This window comes from Calonectris borealis, chromosome 6, assembly GCF_964195595.1.
Source record: "Calonectris borealis chromosome 6, bCalBor7.hap1.2, whole genome shotgun sequence".
Classification (NCBI taxonomy): Eukaryota; Metazoa; Chordata; class Aves; order Procellariiformes; family Procellariidae; genus Calonectris; species Calonectris borealis.
In genome coordinates this window covers 8,469,842-8,493,644 of record NC_134317.1, presented here as the reverse complement: position 1 = coordinate 8,493,644, position 23,803 = coordinate 8,469,842, and the positions used below count along the sequence as shown (strand labels likewise).

General features: G+C 39.8%; 1 protein-coding gene across 1 annotated transcript in view; it reads right to left on the bottom strand.

Annotated features, from left to right (window-relative positions):
• The window catches only part of NCKAP5 (NCK associated protein 5), a 398,069-nt gene extending 385,673 nt beyond the window's left edge, over positions 1–12,396 (bottom strand). Inside the window, exon 1 of the mRNA XM_075152767.1 lies at positions 12,147–12,396. The gene's annotated coding sequence lies outside the window, so the exon portion shown is untranslated. The remainder of the gene's footprint in view (positions 1–12,146) is intronic.
• Positions 12,397–23,803: the final 11,407 nt, after the last annotated feature.

Sequence of the window (23,803 nt, the reverse complement as noted above, 5' to 3'; positions counted from 1 at the left end):
TGTTCATCTAATATGTTGCAATGTTCAGAAAAATGCATGCAATTAAATCAACATCTGAATCAACCTGACAGACAACTAACTGGAGGGAAGAATTTAAAAGATACAGTCAAGTTTCCTACATATTGCTCAGTTCGATTTGTGTTTCCTTCTCATTTTTCTTTCATTGGTGTAACTCAAGGCACTACTCAAGAAAGCCCAAGAATTTCAAACCCACGTGTAAGACCTGTATGGGGGTCTTTACTGGAAGCAATGGTAGATTACCAATTCAATTTTTAAAACTAGAACTAGGAATTTGTGAAATGTGCTTAAAGATCCCTTCTCTGAGACAGATGCATTTCAATCAGCATCTCTTCTGCCTGCCCATCTGTCCTAATCATAGTCCTGAGGGACCACTAAAAATCAGCAGTTCTTTGTGCAACTCCACCCCTTCCACCTGCACAGCTAAAAGGGACGATGGCTGCAACGGTCACAGGATGACTCTGTGATTCAGACACAAGCCTGTCAGACACCAGAGACTGAATATACTTAGGAGCTTTTTGTCACTATCACCTCTCTTGTTTCTCATTCACCCATTTTGCAGTTTGTGCACAATAAAGTATTTTGCTACAAACATTTTCTAACAGTACATTTTGGTGAAGGAAAGCAGTTTTGTGAGATGAAATGTCCCAAATGTATGCTACTTGGTTTGGTCCTCCCCCGCAGCAGAGATGAAAGGAATGAAAGATGATTTATTTACTGATGTATTCCAGCTCATGGATATGAGGAATTATTAAAATCATCTTAACTTAGTGATAGTGTTCAGACATCTGGTTTTACTCCACAGAGCACTGGGCAACACTTAAAAATGTTCACGTGGCTCAAAGGAAAACCCTCAATATAAAATAAGTATTGTAGAAATATTTCCTCAGTTACTAGGAACATCTTCAGCACCCAGCTCTGCACATCCTCCTTAGATAAGCAAAGTCATTTGCATCAGAGGGAATATTTCAACGTCTAGACTACAGAATTTGTTCCTAATGAATCTGGGGTTTTGTGGGTTGTAACACGGTGTCTCACATTTCACCTTGCTGTACAGGCACTCCCCGTGGACCAGGGCCTATCCTTACATTACAGGCAATAACTTTATAATGAAGGTATTAGTTCAATAACAGCCCAGAAAAGCAGCTGAATCAAGCTTGTAATCCCTTTCTGTCCTATGAAAAATAAGGAAGAATAAGGTACAGTGAAATGTATGTCATCCCTCCATGATCCAGGAAGAGGGTAACTGAGAAAGGGCTCAAATTGTCCCTCTGCATAATCTGAAAATAGCCCCTCCACCCCACCATGACTAAAGTCCACTCTGGGGAAGAACAAGAGGGGAAAGACAGCGCCGATCTCTTCCAGTGCCAGCCAAACCAGAACTGAGCCCCTGGTTTGAAAGAATGGACTATAGCAGGGGAACGAAGCAAGAAGATGCAGCCTCATTAGGCTGAGCAGCTCCAGGTGCTTCCCGCACAGGACACCGTGCATATTTTTTATCAGAAAAATTCTTCATATATTATTCATTTTGCTGTGTAAATACCTTCACTGAGTCCTGTAAATCTGTACAGTTAGGCCAGCTATAACTACAGCTGCAGCACCTTGGACTCTTCGGTCACCTCTGTTCACTGCTACAGGCAAGACATATAAAAGAGATGTGGTACTGGAGCTGAATTTGGAGGTGTCAGAGCTAACTTCACTCCTGTAAGGGTGGACACTAAAAATCCTTCAGCTGGCTCCCCAGCTGTTCAGCCTTTGCAGAAGTTAGCAGTCTACTCTAATTTCAGCTGGCCTAACATCATCCAAGGATCAGACCCAAAGGAATTCATCTCCAGCATTCCCAAACACACTTCAGTGACTTCTCTCCTTCATGCTCATGCTCACAACAGAAAGGCGACAGGGTACGAATCAGCTCTACCACCTCCGGTTTTGTTGTGGGATGTATTCTCTATCAATGAGCATACATAAAGAAAAACTGCAGAGAGATTTCCCCAGCCAATTCAAATTCACTTTATTCTGACACAACAGAGCATGTAGGACTGTGGGATATCAAGACTGCAAAATTAAAAGGAACAGATACCCATTGATTAAACTCCATCTTCAGCTTATGGCCAAGAAAACTATTATGAAAACGTTAAAAATGAAAGATGTTCTGTCCTCATCCATATTTCCTTAGACGGTGACAGAACACTGAACAGTGCCAGCATACCGAACAGCCCTTCACCTCTTTTTTCTCTGCAATTCTAGACCGATCTCATCTCAAATGCTGAATTGAGTTCTGGGCCAAAAGGATATAGACAAACTTGATGGAATTCAGACAATAGCAGCAAAGACAATTGAAGTATTGACTCAGTGGGAAACAATTAACAGGTCCCTTCATAGTAGTTTCAAACAATGACAAAGAGGAGACTAAAATGGGAAGGAATGACCATGTACGCAAATTTGACACTAACACTAGGGACAGTGAGGAATTGATTAGGTTATTGACAATAGGCTAAAAAGAAATAGAGGGGGAAATGATGCTGAGTATCTGAAGAAATTACCTAAAGTGAAATCCAATACAGATTGATTCCCAGACAATCAAAGGAACATTTGTCATATAAAAAAATAAGGCAGGATGAAGTACAATAAAATACACTGAAAGTGAGGATGCTGTCAGGAATGAGTTGTCCGAAGACCCTGATGAAAAGAAGAGAGCCCTGTTTCCCTTTCTTCTCAGAGTCTCTCTTTATACATTGCAGTGGTTGATCCACATTAGAGACAATTAGAGTGAAAGGGTTTTGCTTTGGGGGGGAAAAAAAGAGCCACTCCATCCTTCCCCCCATGCAGTCAGCTGCCAGCAGTGCTTACTCCAGTTTCTCAGTGTGAAGACTGGCTGTCACACACCGATTTCAAATTTTTCCATCTGCCAGAAACTTAATAAAAATGTAAATTAAAAAACATTCATGAATTTCCTACTTAAAAGGTTCATAACTCTCCGATGTTTTATGTCATTCTTCCAGTCTTTAACTCATCCGCACTCAGTTCTACCAAGTGAAATGGGAGAGAACATATAGACTGCCATCACAGATAATAATCTGACACATTGGGATTATGGATACAGTACTATCCAGAAGATATTAGAAAGAGAGGAGGCATACTATTAAAATCCTCTAGTCCCCCTCTCTCTCTCTCAAGCATCTGTCTGTTTAGAATGCAAAGTAAAAATGATTAAACTACCAAAAGTAGCATAAAAGAAAAAAAAAAAAACCACTGACGTTTCAGAAGTTCGTCAGTCACTAAAATTTGAAAAATATTTTTGCTTGCAGCAGCAACAGTTGAGTTGGCACAGGGCTATTCTTCCACCTTCTCTTCTAGAATTCATGTTAATGCCTCAAATGGGATTTTTCCCCTCTAGATTATTTCTTGGAAGTAATGCTGTGCAGGTTTAGGTAAAGCTTTTAAGATTATAGTTCATGCACCTCCAATAACCAAAGTTATTCAATATTACTGTTTAGCTTGAATTTCAGCTGAGAAAAAAGTATTTTTAGTGGGCAAGGGGAAAGCGTTAATACACTTGCATGTTCTAAATGATCCACTTTGAATTTTGAAGTGCATTTTGAGACTAAATATAAACATTTAAAGTATTTTGTTCTGCATAAGGTTTATTAATTTGGGGGGGAGAAACAGTTTGGGACATAAGCAAGGAAGAAAGAAAGTGTACTTGGTTCATTTCAGGTAAGCCCTAAGTGTTTGCCCATATTTTGAGTTCAATCCCTGCTCTTGAGTGGGTGGTTTAGGTTGATTCACTAACTTCTGCAGTCTCAGTTTCTCCACTATACTGTGAAGGTAATAATATATAGTATATATAAGTGCCATTTACAGAATAATTCCTCTTTGTCAAAAACTTTAATAGTGAAACTTTCTATTAGCGCTGCTGCTCTGTGTCATTACTTTTCTCTATCTACCAGATATGTACATCACCACGCATCCAAACAGGGGAATGATTCTTTCTCCAAATTCTGCACGATGCAGCAGAAGACACTCAGTTCTCATTCACCTCTTGGCTATTCTGTCAAAATGAATCTGATTGTAGAAATGCAACTAGAACATCATTAAACCCAACAAAAAGGCAGAGAAGAGTCTGCCACCAACAAACTGAAAGCAGCTACGTAGGCAACGAGCCAGAGAAGGATCCTTGACTCCCTCCACAGATTTAAACCTGGCTCCCCGCAGGGCAAACCAGGAACCATTAAAGCAGCATTTTTTTTTTTATTTAGAACAGGCCCCCTTTTTTTTTCCTGTAATAGTTGGGGGTCTTAAGCAGCTTTTAGTGCTGTTCACCTTTGGTTTTCCCTGTTGGCTCACAGTGATGTTACCTGGAGCTACCGGAGAGAGGAGAACCTCTGAATGGGACTCCAAGAAGGGGAAGAGGAAAGAAACGAGAAAGCCAGGTGGGGTCTTCATGGGACTTCTTGCCCAAGGGTGTGTCCTAAACCCACAAGAAGATGTCATATCCTTCCTGTCTTCTTGGGTAGGGATCCTCCGAGTTAAATCTTAACCTCTGCTTTGCCTCATGCCTGGGTGAGCCACCCCATCTCAGCTGAATATGATAGGAGCTGAGGGGATCTAGCCTCCTACTGCTGCTGGTTAAGTTAGATACCTCAGGGGAGAGTCTCAAATATGCTCCCCGGAGTTATAAGCTCTTGAACTATGCACCCAAGCTCAGAATCCCCCTGTAACACACAGGATCCAAACCTGGAATTCAGGCAGAGAGGAATAAGTAAAACAAGTAAAGAATAACTTGCTTCTGCCACAGATAATAGCCAGTGGGTGAAAGTGAGACTTTAGTGCTTTACTAGGGAGACAGAAAGATTACCTCCCTGCCAAGAGCAAGGAAAACATTGCCTAGGGTTTGTGGTATACACCTGCCTCTGTGTTGTCATGCTGCCCATGGCTGTGTACCTTATGAACCATTCCCTTCTCAGGGCTGTGTTGAAAACTATCATCTAGTCGATAAATCCTTATCAATGTCTGTTTAAAGCTTTTTCTTGTGACAGGAGATTTTTGTGGTAATTGAGAAGAAAAGCAATTCACTTGATTAAAGATTGGTAAATATAAATGACAGAAATGGTTTCCTATGAACATCGTGATGTATTCCCAATCAATAACACCATGACAGAATTGCAGCTTAAGGGAAGGAAGTTATTAGTTTTAGGAAAGGCACATAATTAAATACAAGACAAGTCTACAGATTTTCAAGCAGAGAGACAAGGAGAATGGCCAGCCCAAGACTTTGTAGATTGTGCTACTGTTGTCTCTTCTTTTGAGTTCATTTGGTGCTGTCTTTCATTTACTTGTGCAACCTTAAAATAAAGATGAAGATCTTAGTCTCAAATATTAGGGCGAACAGCCAGTGACATAACAGAGAGCTGTTTAGTAAAACGTTACACCAGGTTTCACTTTAATACTTTCCTTCAGTAGCAGCTACTAGCAGATGTTAAAAATCCTTAATGATTTAGCTGAACTTTTAGTAATTTCTAAATGTTTCTCATGTGTAACTGCAAAGAGCACCTAGGCCTTTTACCACCAGCATAATATGGGGATTGGATAGATCTGATTATTGGTAGTTGGAATTTTAGCCTTTCACCTCTGGATCACTGTTTCAAACTCAGACCAGGTTGGTATTGAATAAAAGTCATTTCCATCAGCTCGCTGTTCAGTGACCTCTATGAAATATTACAAGTTGGTAGTGGACAGGTGTCTATATAATTAAAATACACTTCGCAAGCACAGTTGGCACCCTGGAATTTTCTTATTACGAATCTATAATCTGCCCCCCCCCCCGCTCATAAATGGAAAGTATTCAGGAGCACTGAGATGTCATTTAAAAACAAGGAGGATACAGTGTTCTTTGTTAATCCCACAAACAAAGTACCTCTGTTTCTAAAGCAGTTCTGAATCCCCAGACAAATGCTTTTGTGCACTGCAAAGATTATTATTCAGGCTAATAAAACTCATGAATTATGAGTAAAAGATCAACTTTAAAAACTGATAAAAACCTAGAGCCCTGTAGGTTATATTGCAAAATCTCACAGCCAGTACTATGTACGGTGTTCACTGTAAAGAGAATATATTTCTACGCAGTATCAGTGAAGCAGAATCACACAGGATGTCCCACATAGCCATGAATCTGCATTAATTGAGTCAATATTCCCAGACATCCACACAGAACTCGAGTATTTTTGGTAGCCAAAAATACAAAAAGGGTTTTGATAGGAGAAGGTATGCCGAATCTCAACATCAGGTGGTTTCTCTGACTAGGAATCAAGGCAACAGTTTTATGTTTGAGTAGGATTTGGGGGATGGGTAGGGGGAACAGCACAATATTTTATGGCTTTTGAATAACCAATCCCGTAATTCAAGCCTCAAGCCTCTAATCTGTTTCTCTTCTTTAACCCATTCAGAGGTTTTGTCAGACAATGTGCAAGAAAATGCTCTCCATTGACTTTGCTTTCTACTTATACTAATTCTAAACTAAGCAAGGCAGAGCACTTCAGGCTGAGGCCCTATGACAGATGCAGCTTCGTAGAACTGTGGGACATTCAGAAACTATCATGGAAATCTTTGTGGACTTGCCAATGACTCACATCTGTGTCAATGAAAGATGTAAGGAAAATGTTATATGGAATCCAAACAATGGGGAAGGACATTTAAGTACAAGTAAATCCCCAGTAGTGAAAATACATGTGCAAGATGTCTCACCTCTCTGAAAAGAAACATTGTTTGGTCTGACCTAGTTAAAGATGCTAAAAAATTTATAAGAACACAAAATAACAGTTGCTAAGCTTGGCACTGTTGTGCTGTAGGAGAAGGACTATGGATCCATCCGAGAAAAGAGGCCTCATCTCAGTGTGGGAACACAACAGAGAAGAGATTAGTTAGCTCAAGAATCGAGTAACCTTAATTTTGCAAGAAGGTGAAAAGAGAAAAGAACCACACAAAAAAACCCAAGCAACCCCAAAGTTTTCTAATGGTCCTACTAGGGACCTACTAGCTCCTACTAGGAAAGTCCTACTAGATTTTTCTCCTACTAGGAATTTTCTTCTTAAACTGATTTCCTCAGCCACTAATTTCCTCTGCAAGTGGCAACTGAAATATGGGGACAAAACTACTGCTAAGCAAATCTCAGCATTTACCCCTCCAGTCTCCAATTTATGCATTAAAATTAGTCTGCTTTTTACATACATTTCTGACAGAATGGTTAAAAGGAAGAGGAAAAACGGGAATGTGTGGAATCAAAGCAAGTATTCATGTACCCATTTTTAACACATTTCTGTCACGTTGTCCAGAAGAACACCTATAACCTGCTCAAACTGAACCACAAAACCAAAAAGTTAAAACCTGAAGACAGCCACCGTTAACAAATTGCAGATGCATGAGACTTATCCAGAAAGACCTCACAAATCAGCAGTGAGGGGAAGAGAGAGCAAATCATGCAGAAACTATTTAATCAATGAGTAAAGACAATTATAACATCTGTTAATCTTTTGTGTAGGTTATAATTAGATGCTGCGGAGGACTAGCCTTTAAGGGGAAGGCAGGGAATCCTTTAACATCTGCTAGAAGGGCAAACACTGTGCAATAAATGACTTTAAATGCAATCAGCAAAATGAGAGCTGTGCAGAGTTCACAAAAGGCCTGTATAAAAGATTGAGGATAACAAAATATTTTGCCAAAGGTCAACTCCTGCAGCACTAGAGCCTGAATAATGACTGCTAGTTTAGAGGCCACACCAAAAACAAACGTGATCGTACCTCTGAAAAACAATTCTTTTCTCATTTGTGTCATTATAGTAAAAGCGCATGCTGCTGCTGTATATCATGTCAGCTTAATGACTTATTAGGGCTGTATCTATCAACCTTGAACAGTTTAGAATAAACAGGTAGGTATGATGTATTTTAAAGACCAGAATTCAGTCTAATTAGACTGACACAGAACTGTGTTGTATTGTAAAAGTGATGTGATTCTGATTTTAAATAATTAATCATTCAGTAGCTTCTAAAAAATCCAATTATTTACTCATTTTGCCCTTGAAAACAACCATATGCTTTAAGCTGTTACTCACTGAAAATGTGAGTCCAAGAGGGAGTTATTTTATCCAGTTTAACACGGCCCTCTACTGGCAAAATAACCCCCCGAAATCTTATCACTATGAACCATTTTGTCAGATCACTTCAGAGCAGCTGAAAAGATCCTACATTTTACAGCAAAGTTACACCAAATCTTAGAAGACAGCAGCGTAGATCGGAGCTTTAGAAATGTGCATAAATTAAGCCACCGCTTAAGCTCTCTAGAGCTCCTGCACCAAGAGCACTACTTCCTTTTACCCAGCAGATGCAGCTCTGGACATCACCAGAGCACTGAAGAAAAAAGCCAAGTGCTCATATCTAGTGGAGTAGAATCCACTACTTTTACTGCAAATCCAATCCTTTTACTGATGTCAAGTTGTGCTATATTCCTCAAGGAGTGTCACTGATTCCCAGCAGGATTAATGTACACATGTGATTTCAGTTTGCACAATTAGGTAATACTTAGTATAGGCGGAGCAAGCACAATATAGTCCAGCTGCAAAAAGCATACTATTCAAAATACAAATGCTGACTACCATCAAAAAGCAACTTCACTGCAAAAGAATTCCTGCTTCCTTCTTTTCTCCATCATTACTGAAAATCCACAGTGGTGATTCAACACAGCTTCAATCAAAGTGAAGCAGACAATGAAATTCGCCTCTGTTGTTGCATGCAGTAATTAACTCTTCCTATTTGTATTATGTCTGAGCAACAAAGAAACAAAAGGATATGGTAAACTGTTGTATTTAACAATTTAAATAACGATGAATTATAATAATCAATTAGCGCTGTCAAAGAAAATAATTTGTGACATGCATTTGATTCTGCACAGACCTATTGTGTGTGCAGACTGTCCAAGGTTAGTTTGGCTCTGGAAAACAAATGGTGTCGTCCTGTGGACAGCTTATCAAACATGCAGTTTAACAGTAGCATTTGTTCTTGCTGTATGTCAATACTAATAGACCATTTTTCAGCAACATAATTTTTATCCACTGCTTTATAATCCAACCTGCTTTTCAGGGTCTGCATCATTCATAGCCCATAGACAACGTTACTGCCAGTTTCCAGAAGCCACTGCTGCTGTACAAACCACGTTTATGTGATTCACCTGAATGCCAGTCAATGGAATCATAAAAGATTCCAAGTATTTTTCACATAATAGCTATGTAACTCTTCATCCCCAAAACATCATGACTAATTTATGTAACCATCAGGGAATACTGAATGTAATTCAGGTTTCTGCATGCTACATGAGTGGTATCATTAGACAGTACAGAACAGAGTATTATAAGTGTTAATGGTTCATGTTCTATTTACATTGTACATTTATCCTGTTTTAGTAATAAGACTGCATATTAGATGCTGTAACTTCCAAAGGTGTTCTGGCAGCTTTGGCATGGATTTTTCTTAAGCATAACTCCAATTCTGCCAGGAGCTGAACACGTGCAGAACTGCACAGGAGCTGCAGAGCATTGCGCCGCATTTGGCCCTGGCTGCGCTGCGCTAAGCTCCTCAGCCAACTGTGCTTCCCTTTGGCACCTTTGTTCTGTGGCTTTTATCCCAACCTCAGTCCCACTTGTCAGATGATGACAGGCTGGAGCCTGCACTTATTCCGTTTCTTTTCAGATGGCGAGAAAGCCCAAAGAATTGACATTCTGTTGGCAATTGTCCCCTTTAATGCCATCCCAGAATGTTATCAGATTATATGCGGTATCCTTGGGCAGATTTCTCAGGCCCAGGGAAAATTCAACCAGGGGATCCCTCTGCTGAAAAGTGAGCTCGCTCTATATCCTAATTTGCTACATCGGAATATAAGAAAGAAAATGTAAATGTGAGAAGGGAAATGTAAGAGAGGAAAATGAAAATCAAATGCCCCCAGGCTCATCAGGTTTTGAGAGTCTGCTCCTGCTCTTAAGGTAATTAGCTGAAGATTTTCTCTTGACTGAAGTGGAAGTGGAATTGTACCCTACCACTTTACATTTACTGGGGCAGGATTTCTACTTGTTTAAATCTAAGCCTCTAAACAGTTATACACAACTCATGCAAAAGAACAATAGCAGAGAAGTCCATGAAGTTTTCTTAAAAAGCAGTAAAATTCACATTTGTGATTGACTTGCACTTAAAATTAATTTAAGTGAGAAAGATAAGTGGGACCTGAGCATTTTTTTTTAATCTCGCTTTGTTCTAATTATTTTGAAGATTTTTGTAGGCATTTGCCAACAGGATACCTGAATACTTTGCAAGTGTAAATACCCTTATCACAGCAGTAGATCATCACTATTGGCCACAAGGTGACAGAGGGAAGGAAAGGCTGGCCCACAGGAGTCAGCATGGTAGGGACCAAAGCACCTAACCTTAAACCCATCTTTTCTTCCCAGGGAAAGGCTCTATCGCGATTCTCTGGTCTTCACTCTTGCATTCAGTGGAAGCTTCTGAGCTACAAAAAGGTCTTTTAAAGAACATATAAATCTTTTGTTTATACTATTTCTGAAGGAGGATGAATACCTAAAGAATAAAACTCTATGCTCTTATTTAAGCGCCTATTTAAAACCCCAAAAGACTTTGCCATTCCCATAGCATCAATGCAGAGCTAAATTTAGGGGGCTCCCCCCCACCCCCAGGAGAATATGCTTCAATTCCAAAGACAGAACAACGTCTCCTAAGTTGCACAATATCTTGATGTGCCAAGCCACATTATAATATCAAAAGAAGAGACAGACAGGTTTTGATCTGCTGTAGAAACAAGGTCACTTAAGAGGGGTGTCCACAGTTGTAGCCACCCAAACCTTAATAGGAAGGCCCAAAAATCTGTTGCTGTGTAGGGCTGAGAGGCCTTGTAAACAAAGCCAGTAGCAAGAAAAGCAAAACAAAATCGATAGTGCTAATAATTCAGGAGGAATCCTCCAATTCCTATTTGATTGATTTGTACTGACTTACCCTTATATACTTGCCAATCAGTTTTCTGATTTCATTCTTCAGAAATGTGCTTTCTCTCCACAAAGACAGATCATTAAATAGAGGTAAAGAGTAATAAAAAAGTTCCTCATACACAGTACTGTGATCTGGTTACTCCCTGGAAAAGCCACTACAAACGCAGTAATTTAGAATGGGCGTAGGATTGAAGGATTGAAATGAGAAGCAGGAGACTTGGGGCTTGTTACCAGCTTTTGAAGTAGGTAAACTAAGTTTTATTAAATCACATCTATGGGCCAGTTTCTCCCTTTGCAAAATGGGAATAATTCCATAACAATCACAGCTAGTTGTCCTGAAAATGAGTTAATCGGTGATCAGAAACATAGTTCTGTTCCACAAACAGCAGGCAGTATAGGAACAGTTTTTTTCCACAGCAGTTACCAGTGTACTAGTGTTTCTGCTCTGATGTTTCAGGATTTGTTGGATTTCTAACATAAACACTCAAAACAAAACAAAAATTACTGTTTCTCACATAATTGACAACTCATTTTATCCAAAAGGTGTCAGATTTCAAAGCACTGTATGATTCTCTTTTAAACTTATATACCTCCAGAACTTGAACAGGGGCTAAAAGTAAAAATAGTCAAGTTTTGCTTTAAATCAATGCCTGCATAAGGAGCAAAACAAATTTTAAAGAAAACTGTACTAAAAACTATAAGGAAATTATATTAAAAATTCAAATTAATTTTGAGTATTCAAATAAATACCATGAAATGATAAAAGAACAATCTTAAGACAGACTAGTTTTTCTTCAGTTAATGACAGTACTTATGAGATTTTAAGAATCTTAGAGTTTCATCACTTAAATTAAGAGAGAGCCACTTCAGTGTAATCTCATGCAAACAAAAGCCAGAAACAAGTTTTCATTTGTCCTTTACTCCGTTGCTGAACCACACTCAGACGCATGGCTGTAATTACTCCTAACAACTACATACTTGCTGCTCTTTTAATTAAAGCAAAACTACAAATAGTAATGCTGACACACTCCTAGAAAAAATAAGCTTTACAGAGATGATAAAAACACCAAAACAGCAAAAGTCTTACTTGCAGCAGTTCAGTCAAAACATGCCAGCCCTGGAGAACTCAGAACCGTAAGAAGTCTTTGCAGTCCAGAAATTCTCTTGAGTTTATCCAGTGTTTATTTACCAAGCTTTAAAAGTCTGTGGTTAGAAGAACAGAGTTAGCTTTCTACACCTTCCACAGCCCTACTGAAGTCCTCCAGTAACAGCAGACATGAAGTTTGCTGATAGTTGGGTTTGCTGCTGCTATGTAGTTGCTCAGTACTTGTAAATACAAGCTCTGTGGACAAAGTCCCAAATGACATCACAGGCAGCTGCTTATTGTTGAGTCTTTATTAACCGACTGTCAAAAAAGAAAAGCGAAGAGGAAAGAAAAGCACAAACTATCTTCCCTGCAGCACAATTTGCATCTTAGTAGGAGTTGCAGTGCTACACATATAAATACTTCTGTTTACCCAACTGATGTTTTCTTAGGATGAATAAACAGTGTTTGCAGGGAAAGCAGAAAAGTAAGAACAACTTAAACAGCTTCAACATGGAAAGAGCGCAGGGAGAAAAAGAAAAATTAAAAATGCCAGCAGTGCCTTTTTCAGAATTTACCCCTGCATTCTCCTAATTTTTTTGTTTATTTGAAAATATATAACTAGGGGTGCAAATCTGCATGGATTTTAAAGCACAGAGCAGAGGACCTTAGTAAGTTGAAATGAAAGTTTCAACTCATTCCCAATTTTAAAAGCTACAGAATTACAAACTATGATCTTTGCAAGATTTAAGACAGCTCAACTTCAGTTACAATGTGTTTTGAAGAAAACTTTCTCACTTTCCAAAGATGAAAATATAAGAAAGCAAGAAACAGCATCAAACATAGTTATTCACTAAGTGCTAAGGGCATAAATACTGACCTTTCCTTCTCAGAGGTGGAGGTCCAAGACTAAGTAGCGCTTTGGAGCTGAAACACACACTCAGTTCCCAGCGGGGCATGGGGTACTTGCTCAAGAACTAGTTCAGCTACTAATCTGAATCTATCCCCTCCTGCTGAAAGAGAGGGGCTGGGATTCTGTGCCTTGACTTCTCAGAAGTCAGTCCTTTCAAGTCAGAGCTTCAAATGCTGGAAGGGTACCACCAAGGGTTGTGACAAGTTGAGCTCTGTTATCTCTACACGCTTCCACACGAAGAGCTTCAATATTGGGAAACACCTGGCCACTCGCATCCAAACACCCTAGACTGCACGTTCCACAAACAACAAAACAACCGAAACTTGAGCACAGTGATGAGCTGAAGCAAAGTTTTTACTACATTTTTAATTGCTACAGGTAAGAGCATCAACCTAAATTCTGCCTGTATTTACAGAGAGCAAATTAATCTTGGGTCAGATCCTCAGCTGATGTAAATTAAGCTAGATGCAATGACACACCTGAACAATAGCAGTCAGCACCAGCTGAAGATCTTGCTTTTGCCTGCAAGACAGTGCCATTAAAAAAATTTGTGTGACCTTAGTGACAGAGTGTTTGATTTTCTTGGTGCTTGCCCTGAGTGGCAGCAATACCCTGCTGACGTAGTGCTGCTGAGCTCGCTGGAACTGCTCACATCGCTACCTCTGCTGCTTGCTGCCTCTAAAACATAAGTTTGTGCTTTTGAGGGAGATCTGTTATAAATCCCCCTATGTTTATTCCTGTGGCTAATCAGCCTGTAGCACACACGAAACACCATACTGTGTAATTATGAGTTATATTTACCACCCTGACTCAAATTACAGAGTTGTGTTCCTCTTCCATTGCAGTCAGCGAGGTTTTATATCTTGCTCATTAAGAGCTTGCTAGTTTGATCCAGGAAGTCTTCAAAATACTTTGAAGATGAAGTGGGCTATAGGAGTAATAAGTACTAACATATAATAACATGAATTTCAAAAAACACAGCTTTAGTCCCAGCTTTGCAAGTGCCGTAGTGCAGCTACTCCATTTAAGCAAATGTGAACGAGGCCGTGTGCTCGCATATACATCTCCACAAGGCTTCAGCTCATTCCAGCAGGAACAAGCCCATCCATAAGATCAGCAGAAGAGTAAGATTTTGTTTAAACCTAACGCTGATTTACAGTGTGCTTTCTCAGACCAAGGATAAGATTCATTTTTTCACCTGCCATTAGAAGTATTTATAAAATGGCAAAACACAGGTTACACTCCAGCTCTCTTGATAACAAAACTGGCTTGTCCCGTGACACTAATGCAGATACACACATGTAGAAGAAAGGAAGAGTGTATAGATTCATAAAATAAGAAAACCACTGATTTAATCGAAAAGGCCAAATGTTTAATGAAATAAAAAAGGACCAGCCTTAAGGAAAACTGCAGCCTGTTCCCAGGAAGAATTTGTATTATTTAGCAAAATTCAGCACTTACTAAACTTTCTAGAGAATGTTAATGCATTTCCAGGCTAAGCACACCTAGATGAGCAGGATCAGGACAGCAGACACACTGCTCACATCTCTCTGGTCAGGCAGCACTGTAGAGGCTGAAATTTGCCTGAAAGCAATTTTTCAGAGACTTCCATCTAAGTAAGCTCTATCTCAATCCTTTTCAGAACTGGTGGATCTTGTAAAAATAAATGTGCAAGGAAACAAGGATTGAGATTTGTGGGTTTAACCAGCAAGTTATTCTTCCTAAGAGGAGAATTCCCATGCGGGTGGACAAACAGATTCTGCATTCTTCAAATTACAGCCCTTATTAAGGGAGTGGCCATTAGCTCACCCTGTCAGTGCATTTATCCATCTAATTTCTATTCTAAGTCATCATAAGATATAGCTACTGGCTGTGCAGATACAGCTTATTTTTGGCAGGAATGCTGTGGCTTTTGTTAGAACAAAATTCACGGCATAATTCAGTCCTTGACTAGCTACAGGTTGAGTGAAAAGATAAAGAAGTTGAAGTCATGAGCTGCAGTAGTTGCTCCTGGACTGATGTGCAGTAGGCTGAACTGAGTCACGCATCTGAGGAAATAATTCAGCTTCATACTGCCTCATTTTTGATGGGCAAACAGGTAAGATGAGACATAACGAACCGATCTAACTACACATGGATATCAGTAAAGCTTGTCAACCTATCGCAGTATAGCCAGGATCTGTTAAAGACCCCGTGTCTCATACTAACACAAAATCCATACCATCTTCAGGTTCACTGTCCACATTTCATTTTTCCTTATTATTAACTTAGAAAGTTCCTCCTCATTGAAGAAGCCAAAACAAAGGTCTGATCTTCTCAGAAAATGCAATAAGTGGATGGGATCAAGTCACCTAAACTGCACAACATTTTTCCTGAAGCACTGCAGAAGTCCCTGCAGTCGCACATGCCCAATGTGTGTGTTCGCTTCTTACCAGCACAAGAGCAGAAAATGGCTCGGATCCAGGTGCCTCCGGGTCCACTCTCTCATTACAGACCCATAAAGCTGCGGCACGAGGTGATCAACCTCACAGCCCGGCTAGTTAAAAGGGAGGTGGTAAGAGCTAAGAGTATTTCCCTGGAGGGATGTCTAACTGTGCCACGAGTCCTGTGTGGTTCAGTACAGCTTCAGATGGTGAGCCTGAGCCTGTGGGCCACGTAAAAGCCTTGTTTTACCCCCTGATACTACTCCTGGGGCAAGGACAGACAAGCTGACAGACTGAAGAGCAGTTTAGTCTAGAAGGACTAAATTGCAGGACTTTAAAATTCCAACAGATTGTAATATAATATGATATGATATCATATCATATCATATCATATCGTATCATCCTAAACCGTTATATTTTTATCCCACAATAAATACTCAGATCATTGGAGGGCAAATTTAAAAAATAGTAAAATAAATTGCAGGCTGCAGAATTCGCCTTCCTTGGAGTCACACATGGTTGGAAGTCTTGAGCTGGTTCCTAAAATATCACAGAAATTTCTCCCGAATGACACCAGGGTACTGAAGAGCAAAATGCTCTCTGAAAATTACTATTATTCTCACTTTTACCAACACAGCTAAGTATGTCTCACAAAACAAATACCTACAAGCATGTGGGATCGTCACAAGTTAGGACAGAAAATTCTTTTCTAAGCCTGGGGTAGCTGGCAGAGAGGATAAACAATTGAACCAAGTAAAAATATGTGGAGAGAATAAAAGGAGGTGTGTGGGGGCGGTGTATGAATCTCCTCAGATACTCACTGTCAAAAAAGGGCCTTCAGTTGCAGCGGTTTGATCAGGCTGGTAAGCTTTTGATCACGAAGATAGTTTGGTTTTCAACCTTACTAGGTGATTTTTCAAAGCTTTTTACCTCCCCTGCATGTCAAGAATAGGGGAAAGGTCTTTAGCAAAGGCAGGTTTTACCACTGGAACAAACAATAGCTCTCTCCTCTGTCACATTTATGAATTTAAGCTTCAGAGAAAGCAGCAAATAACATATAACAACAATAACTGCCTTCCGATCAGCCATTCCGCTACATACGGGGTCATCGGATATTATCAGTCTGGTTTGTCCTTCTCAGTTGTGCTCGACGCCTGGCACTGCCATTGCTCCAAGAACTCCCGGACAGCTTTCTGTAATGACCTGCATGCTCCCCAGTACCTGTCACTCCAGCAGCTAAAAAGATGATATTCTACCTCCTGGAAGAGGACATTTATATACGAACATCCTATACTATGGGAAATCCTGTCCTTAAGGAAGAAGCCTTGACACCCTATTCTGACACTTAAGAAAAAGAACGGCTAAAATGAAATGTTTTATCTAACCTTTTCAGATGAGCTGAGAACAATTTTTCCAGCCATAGCAGTGATTTGCAATCAATTTCTAAATCTTTTTCAGTTCCATAATTTTTGCTTCAGTAGAATTCTATGAAAAGCATTCATCGGAGAAAATTGATGGGATGTCTTTAAAGGACATTGGCTTTCACTATAAATTGCCTCATTGTAAAATACGATGTTAAGCAAATCATACAAAGTCTGGTTTGAGTGTTGCCACTTGAAACTGGAAGAGGTAGGCAGAAGCTGGATTTTTGACTTACAAGAGAACTCAGAAATGTTTTAAATGTGATTATCAAAAGTAAGTACATAGGACTGGCTCTCATTAATTCCATGGGTTAAGCCATTATTCCTTCTTTGCCTTTCCAGTTGTTTCTGGAATCATGCAATTGATTCAGCCACCAGTGACCTTATCCAGAGTTAATTGAAATCAATGGCATTAGTGGATTCTGGAGCAGGCCCAAAACCAACGTGCATTCAAGGGCTTTTGTATATCTTTAATCACACGAGTAAGCCTCCGCAAATTTGGATTCCAATGGATCCAATCATTATGCGGTGTTTAAGTTCACATATGGACAGTGGTCCCCTGCTGGTTATTGAAAGTGGTCTCTATCAAGACGAGAAGGTTATTTCCATAATCTATTTCTGATGAAAACATGCATTTCTACAGGCGTCAGTGTTCCAGCAAGGCTGGCACCTAATGGAAGGCTGACTAATTTAGCAAGGCTGGCACCTAATGGAAGGCTGACTAATTTGCGCTCTCCTCCTGCCTTTTCGGACATGTCGCTGTGTGTCAGAAAGCAGAGGTATCGGCTTGTGAAACACACATTCCTCTAATGCAAGCATCTGGCTTCTTGGCAGCCAAGTCGTGACAGGTTCTGCAGCAGCTGTGATGGCTCCATGCTCTCTCAGATGGTTAAATAGTCTTGTTTTTTAGCCTAGCTGTTTGTTTTCTGCTGCACTCCTGGATGAAAGCCCATTTGCCCTTTTAATCAATGAACTGGCCGTTGGATTGGAGTAATCAGTTACATTTTTGTACATGTCAGAGCAGAGGTTCTTGCCTGGAGACTGCCAGCTACACAACCCTGCACTCTTGACTCAATGCTTGACCTCGTCCTGCGCCGTCCTGACACCTTTACACACCAAAGGAAGGGTCACCTTCCCAAAGTGAGAGCAAGCACTAGAATAGCTTTCTTCATCCCTCAGTCATAGGATTTCATAGCTCCTGCTTTGTTACAGGAGATGGTAATCAGATCAAACAGAGCAAATAAGGAATACAATTTATTTATTTCAGATGGCTTTATAAACTGTCCTCCCATGTGCACGCACCAGATGGAGATAAGAATCTGGCTGGAAGCTTTAGCCTTACGCTGTGTGGCACAGAGGTAACAGCACATCAACTTATTAAGAGAAAAAATTCTTCAGAGAAGATTACATAAATCGGAATTAAATTTTATTTAAATTGCCTTTAAACATATTATGCAAATCCAGACTCTAACAAGCAGTTCCAAGTCATTCCCTTGAACAAATGAGCACACAGCACTCCTAACACCGAATGTGATAACACAATATTAAAAAGGAGTTCTTACAGGGATTCCACAAAGATCAAAAGCTGCCATCTACCTCTCAGCCATTTGTAAGCCCATCTCCACCTTTTCACTCCAAATGATAATCAGTGTCTCTCTGTGATAGATATCCTTCCTCCTTTTCCTCCATGTATTGCTGCTTGTAGAGGAAAAATAAGTAATGAACTGACTCAGGCAGGCTACGTTCTCCCTTGCCAGGCTTTTGCTCTGTGTTCTTCTTGCGCTTGCCATGTGAAGTTCTTTTTGTGGGGCTCAAGTACTGTTATTTCTATCTTCACCAGGATAGGAAACTGCACAAACCGGCCAGTTCCTGCTCCTGCCACAGAGAGATCTTGAGGAGGGCAGAAACCTTCCCCGCTATCTACCTTTACGTGTTTCATTGATCCCTTGATGAGGACCTAGTAACAACCTGATCAGTCCTATCATCCACTCTATTTGCCAAAGCACACACACACGCAGTTAATCAGAACCCACAAGTAGCTCTGGTCACTGGCCAAAACGTGGCCTGTGAAAATAATACATCATGTCACCATGGGTCCCAACCACACCAGGTCACGTGTAGCCAAACCGGCACTCAGCACATCCTTTCCCAAAGGCTGTAAGAAAACAACAATCCTAAAACTGTTGGAGATATATTCATATAATTTAAAGTTCTTTTCAATTCCATCTTCAAAGCAGGACAGGGAGGAACCACTACCAGCATGAGACTTATTAAATAAGAGCTGCAACAACATGCCTTGTTTTAATACCATATAATTCATATTGTGACACACAATATAAGTTGATAAAAGCACCCCATTTTACCGAGTGACTATTATCAACAACAGTCTATCTATCTGAAACACCTTGCCAGCATTCTGTCTCTTAACACCCCTGAGTTCCACAGAAAGTTGATCCATGTCACAGGTAAAATACTCAGGGGGTAAGCTGCTTGCTTAAAACCCAAGTGGAGCCACCAACAAATTAAAGTCTAGGAATTACTGCTCCCAATACTGTCAACAGACCCCTGGACAATACCATGAAGTCTTACCCAAAAGTACCTCAATGCAAGTCCTCAGGCCTCTCTCTGCTGTCCTCTTGAAAAATCCTGGGTTGTTGTGGAAAGCAGTAATGAACTGTACACACACTAGGATTTCAACAATATGCTGTGATTACTTTAAATCTGTGAAATATAACAAGTCGTAACAGCTAGCTAGACACTTTCCAGGGAAGGAGACCAAAGTGTGTCTTTGCAAAAAGGATGATGAAACAGCCTGAAATTATTTTTGTGAGGAGAAAGGTTTCTTAGTCTTCCTGCAGGAAAAAACCCCTCTGTTCTGTTTGTCTGGATAGAAAAGGGCAGGTATATCAAACAAAGGCTGTTCTGGTTTATCACACTGCCTTCTCTACTACAGTACTGAAGATTTTATTGCATGCTATAAAGAGAGGAAAAACTCATCTTGTAATCATATAAACACAGTGAACAACACAGAATAAGTATCAATTACTTTTGCAAGTTTCAGTGATAGCCTCAACCCCCAAGGATAATTTCAACTGGTATGATAAAGACTTCAGTTAGATTAAAAGCATCAAAAGCAAACTAGCATTCAAAAACAAACAATTCCATCTCTGCTACGTAAGTTACAATAAATTTTCTGAACTGGCAGATTTCCCTCCTAGCTGTTCAGCTGTTCCTTCCCCACAGGTAAAACAAGTCAATCTGTTTGAGAAGACAATTTGCCACCCAGCTTACTTAATGCCACACATTAAAATAAAATGACTGAATGATTTTGATGTCAAAGAGCTGTTTTAATGGGAATCCATGGTTAAAAGAAACAACCACAATAGAGAAATGCATTCAGATGCTGCTGACTTCCATGTGAATTAGATCTAAATAAAATAACTGTCCAACTTTTGGTCTCATATCTTACATGGAACTTTCCTCAAATCCTTCAACAGGTCCCTGCGTATACGTTATTCACTGTTTACTTTAATCCCACGATCCAAATTTTGCTCAGTGACGTTAGTATAAACACAAACGTGACTAACAGACACCACCAGATCTGTGATAAATTCTTATTCATCTGAAATTAAACCTGATGAAGTCCTGCAGCATGCTAGCAAGTCAATGTAGCTGCATTTTCCATTCCCTTTGTGCCAACATATGTTGACTATGGAAAGTGCATGGAAGTGCAGAAGACTGGTGCTAGGTGATATTCACACAGTATGGTGCAGTGACTTGCAGAGATGTTTGAAGTAGCTTTGAATAGGCTACTTTGGTTCTGGGAAGCAACTTGGCCACGTTAGCTCCCCAGTGTGGAGCAGAACGCAGGAAATACCCTCAGCAGAGCCCTGTGTGAGCGCGGTTACAGTCCTGCCCCAGTCCAGTGAGCAGGTTCAGAGCCAGCTCAGTTATCTCCGCGTGGCACTGCCGTATGACCACCAGAAGTGTCAAAACTGTCCATTTTGCTTTCAGAAAGAGAAAGCAGGAAAATGCTTTATCTTCACAGTGTAAGCCACAACCTGAAAAATCTTTCCTAGTCATGGTGTGAGCTCATTTGATTCATCATAAAACACTATTCTTAGCTGAAAGAATAAAAGCAGTTCTGAAGTTGAGCACCAACTTTGAAATGGTCTGTGATAACATGAAGCAAGACTCACCCTTGCTTTTTGATCAAATGAAGGGCTAAGGCCAGTTAACTGAATTTCTATACCTGCTAAAGATCCAGAAGCTTAAGTGCATACTAACCAGCACTGCTATGGCCTGCTCCATGTTCCCTTGATTTCAAATACAATCTTAGCAATTCAGATGAGCAACTCCAACCTGCTTTCAAAGGTTGAGTGCCATACACTTAGCTTTCATACACTCATGGATATATGTATTAATGAAAGGGATTAGCTGTCACTAGCCAGAACCACTTGCTTAGTATATTTAGTACATCCTGAAAATATGAACCCTTTACAGTTTTAGCCCAGATATTCTTGCTCTACTTTATGTTCTAAGTTGCTTTGCTGAACTACTTGGATCAAAAGTCTTGCCTTTTGGCGAGAGGTCAGCCGTTGCAGACACCTGGAACTGCTCCTCTGACGTCTCCCCTGCCCTGTCGCTGCTTCCTTACCCTTCCAACATTACAGAGACAGCAGTTCCCAGCATGCAGAAGTGTATCTTATTCTGTGTGAGTTGGCATTATCAGTTAGTATCATTTATATGATGCCACAGGTACATGGACAATGTCTAAGAATTTTAAATGAGGCCCAATACATTCTGTACATCATCCACCATATCGACAATTTCCCTTCAGAGCTTTTCCAAAGCTTGGACGTGAATAACTTTGGCATATGTCTTTAAACAGATGGAAATTATTGTTATGCAGCCTTAGGACATATCAAGATCTCTTTTTGTTTCTGTAATGAGGCCCAATTAATACCTAGGACTTTCTGCCACTCAAAGGATTTCAAAATATCAGGATTTCAGCCAGAACTGTAATGCTGATGTGTGCTTTCATGATATAATCTAACTATAATTATCTAAACCAATATCAACATAAGTAATGATAGTCATTCTTATTCTACAGGAAACGTAGGTATTCTGCTATATTCAAAAAATATCTGCTATAAAAGACTTTTTGCTCCCATTGCAGCATCAGCATTACACCTTGGTGTGGTTTCAAATCAGAGTAATTTTATTGAGCTAGACAGTCTTTGGCTAGTCTCCATGAAAGTTGTGCTGCAAAATAAGATGTGACAGTGCAGTTGTCACTCTGTGCAATCTTACCACGTAGAGGTCATTAGAAATATCTGCAGAGAATCAATGTGGAATAGCTATTTCGTAGTGATTTACTGCTACTTTTGCACTAACTTCTCCATGTAGACAAGGCCCTCAAACTAGGTTTCTATTTTTAAGGGTTATGCATTTCAGAAGTTTTTGCATAAAATGATACCAATGAAAAACAGTATTTATAAAACATCACAGATTAATAACTTAATTATAGCTTATTCAGCTAGCAGGACCTCCAGGGTTACCACTCCCCCCTGAAAAAGTCAGTTTATGAATGCTTGAAAAGCCTACGGTAATTTTTGAACTTGGTCCTGTTCGTGAGAAGTTTGCTGTGATTATTTACTATTTTAAGACCAAGCAATTCTGGGCAAATGATGAGATGACACTTCCTCCTAATTAACTTTACAGTTCACCTTTTTTTTCTCCACCTGCAGCACTACAAACCGCCTGAATTAAATCTCAGCATCTTTGCTTGATCCAGTACGAATGTTCACTGTATTTTCCAGCTGCTACCTAACCAACTCAAAAATTTCCACCAAACTCAGAATCCCAACCATCAGAACAGATTGAAAAATATCGGATTAGTATACCTAGATGCATTACAAAATAGAAATTTACAATCAGGACTAAGCTGAACCAATGTTATTAAAATATAGCATAACTGAGACAAGCAAGCTTGGTATCTTTTTTCCTCTCCTCTTCTCCTCTCCTCAGAAAGATTCAACAACCAGATAGTTGGCAAGATTAACAGTAAATGCCATTGTAACTTATTGGGGACTATGTACATGCAAAGCAGAAATGGTAAATATAATGACAGGAGTTGGTTTAATATTACATGTTATGATTTTTAAAAATATATTTAATTACTACTGTCAGAAACTGTGCTAAAAATAGGTTATTGAGTTGCATTTTTTCTAAATGACAGATAACTGTAGGAATGCAGCACTTACAAGGAACTGTTTGTACTAGGCACTGTATTTCCTCTCCACCCAGCATAACTTTCAGAAGAACATCGTATGAATTTTGCAAATATATCAAGGAGAGAATAGACACCAAAGGCTGTAAAAACTATATCATAGACATGCAAGTATATGCAGGTGCTATAAGCAAACTACATTTTCTTCCTGCCAAAAAGGCCTCTCTAATCGCCAAGTTAGTGAGAATGTCCTCATTGCTCCAATATTTTCCCTGCAGCCACAACAATTTTTACATACATATGCAGCCATTTGTTTTTATCACCTAGAATGACAAACTTAGCAAGAGACAGTGTCCATCAAGTCCCTTGAAGGTTACATACTTTTTATATACATCTTGCAAATTAGTCTACATATTCAGGGTCTCTGTACAGTTATTAAAATACTATCATCAGTTTTCAAGAAAGAGAAGGAAGAATTTGGATTTAGTTATTCCTATAGACCTGACTCAGGCATAATTCTCCCTAAATTGAGTGGAGAGTCAAACGTTATGGGGAGATTAAATGACTTCAGCTCACTGCTCCAGCACACCAGACCTACAGAGCTGGTTTTGTTCGGAAATGTTTGGTGTCAGGAGCTGAAACCACAATTGCTCATTATCCAAGCAGATGCT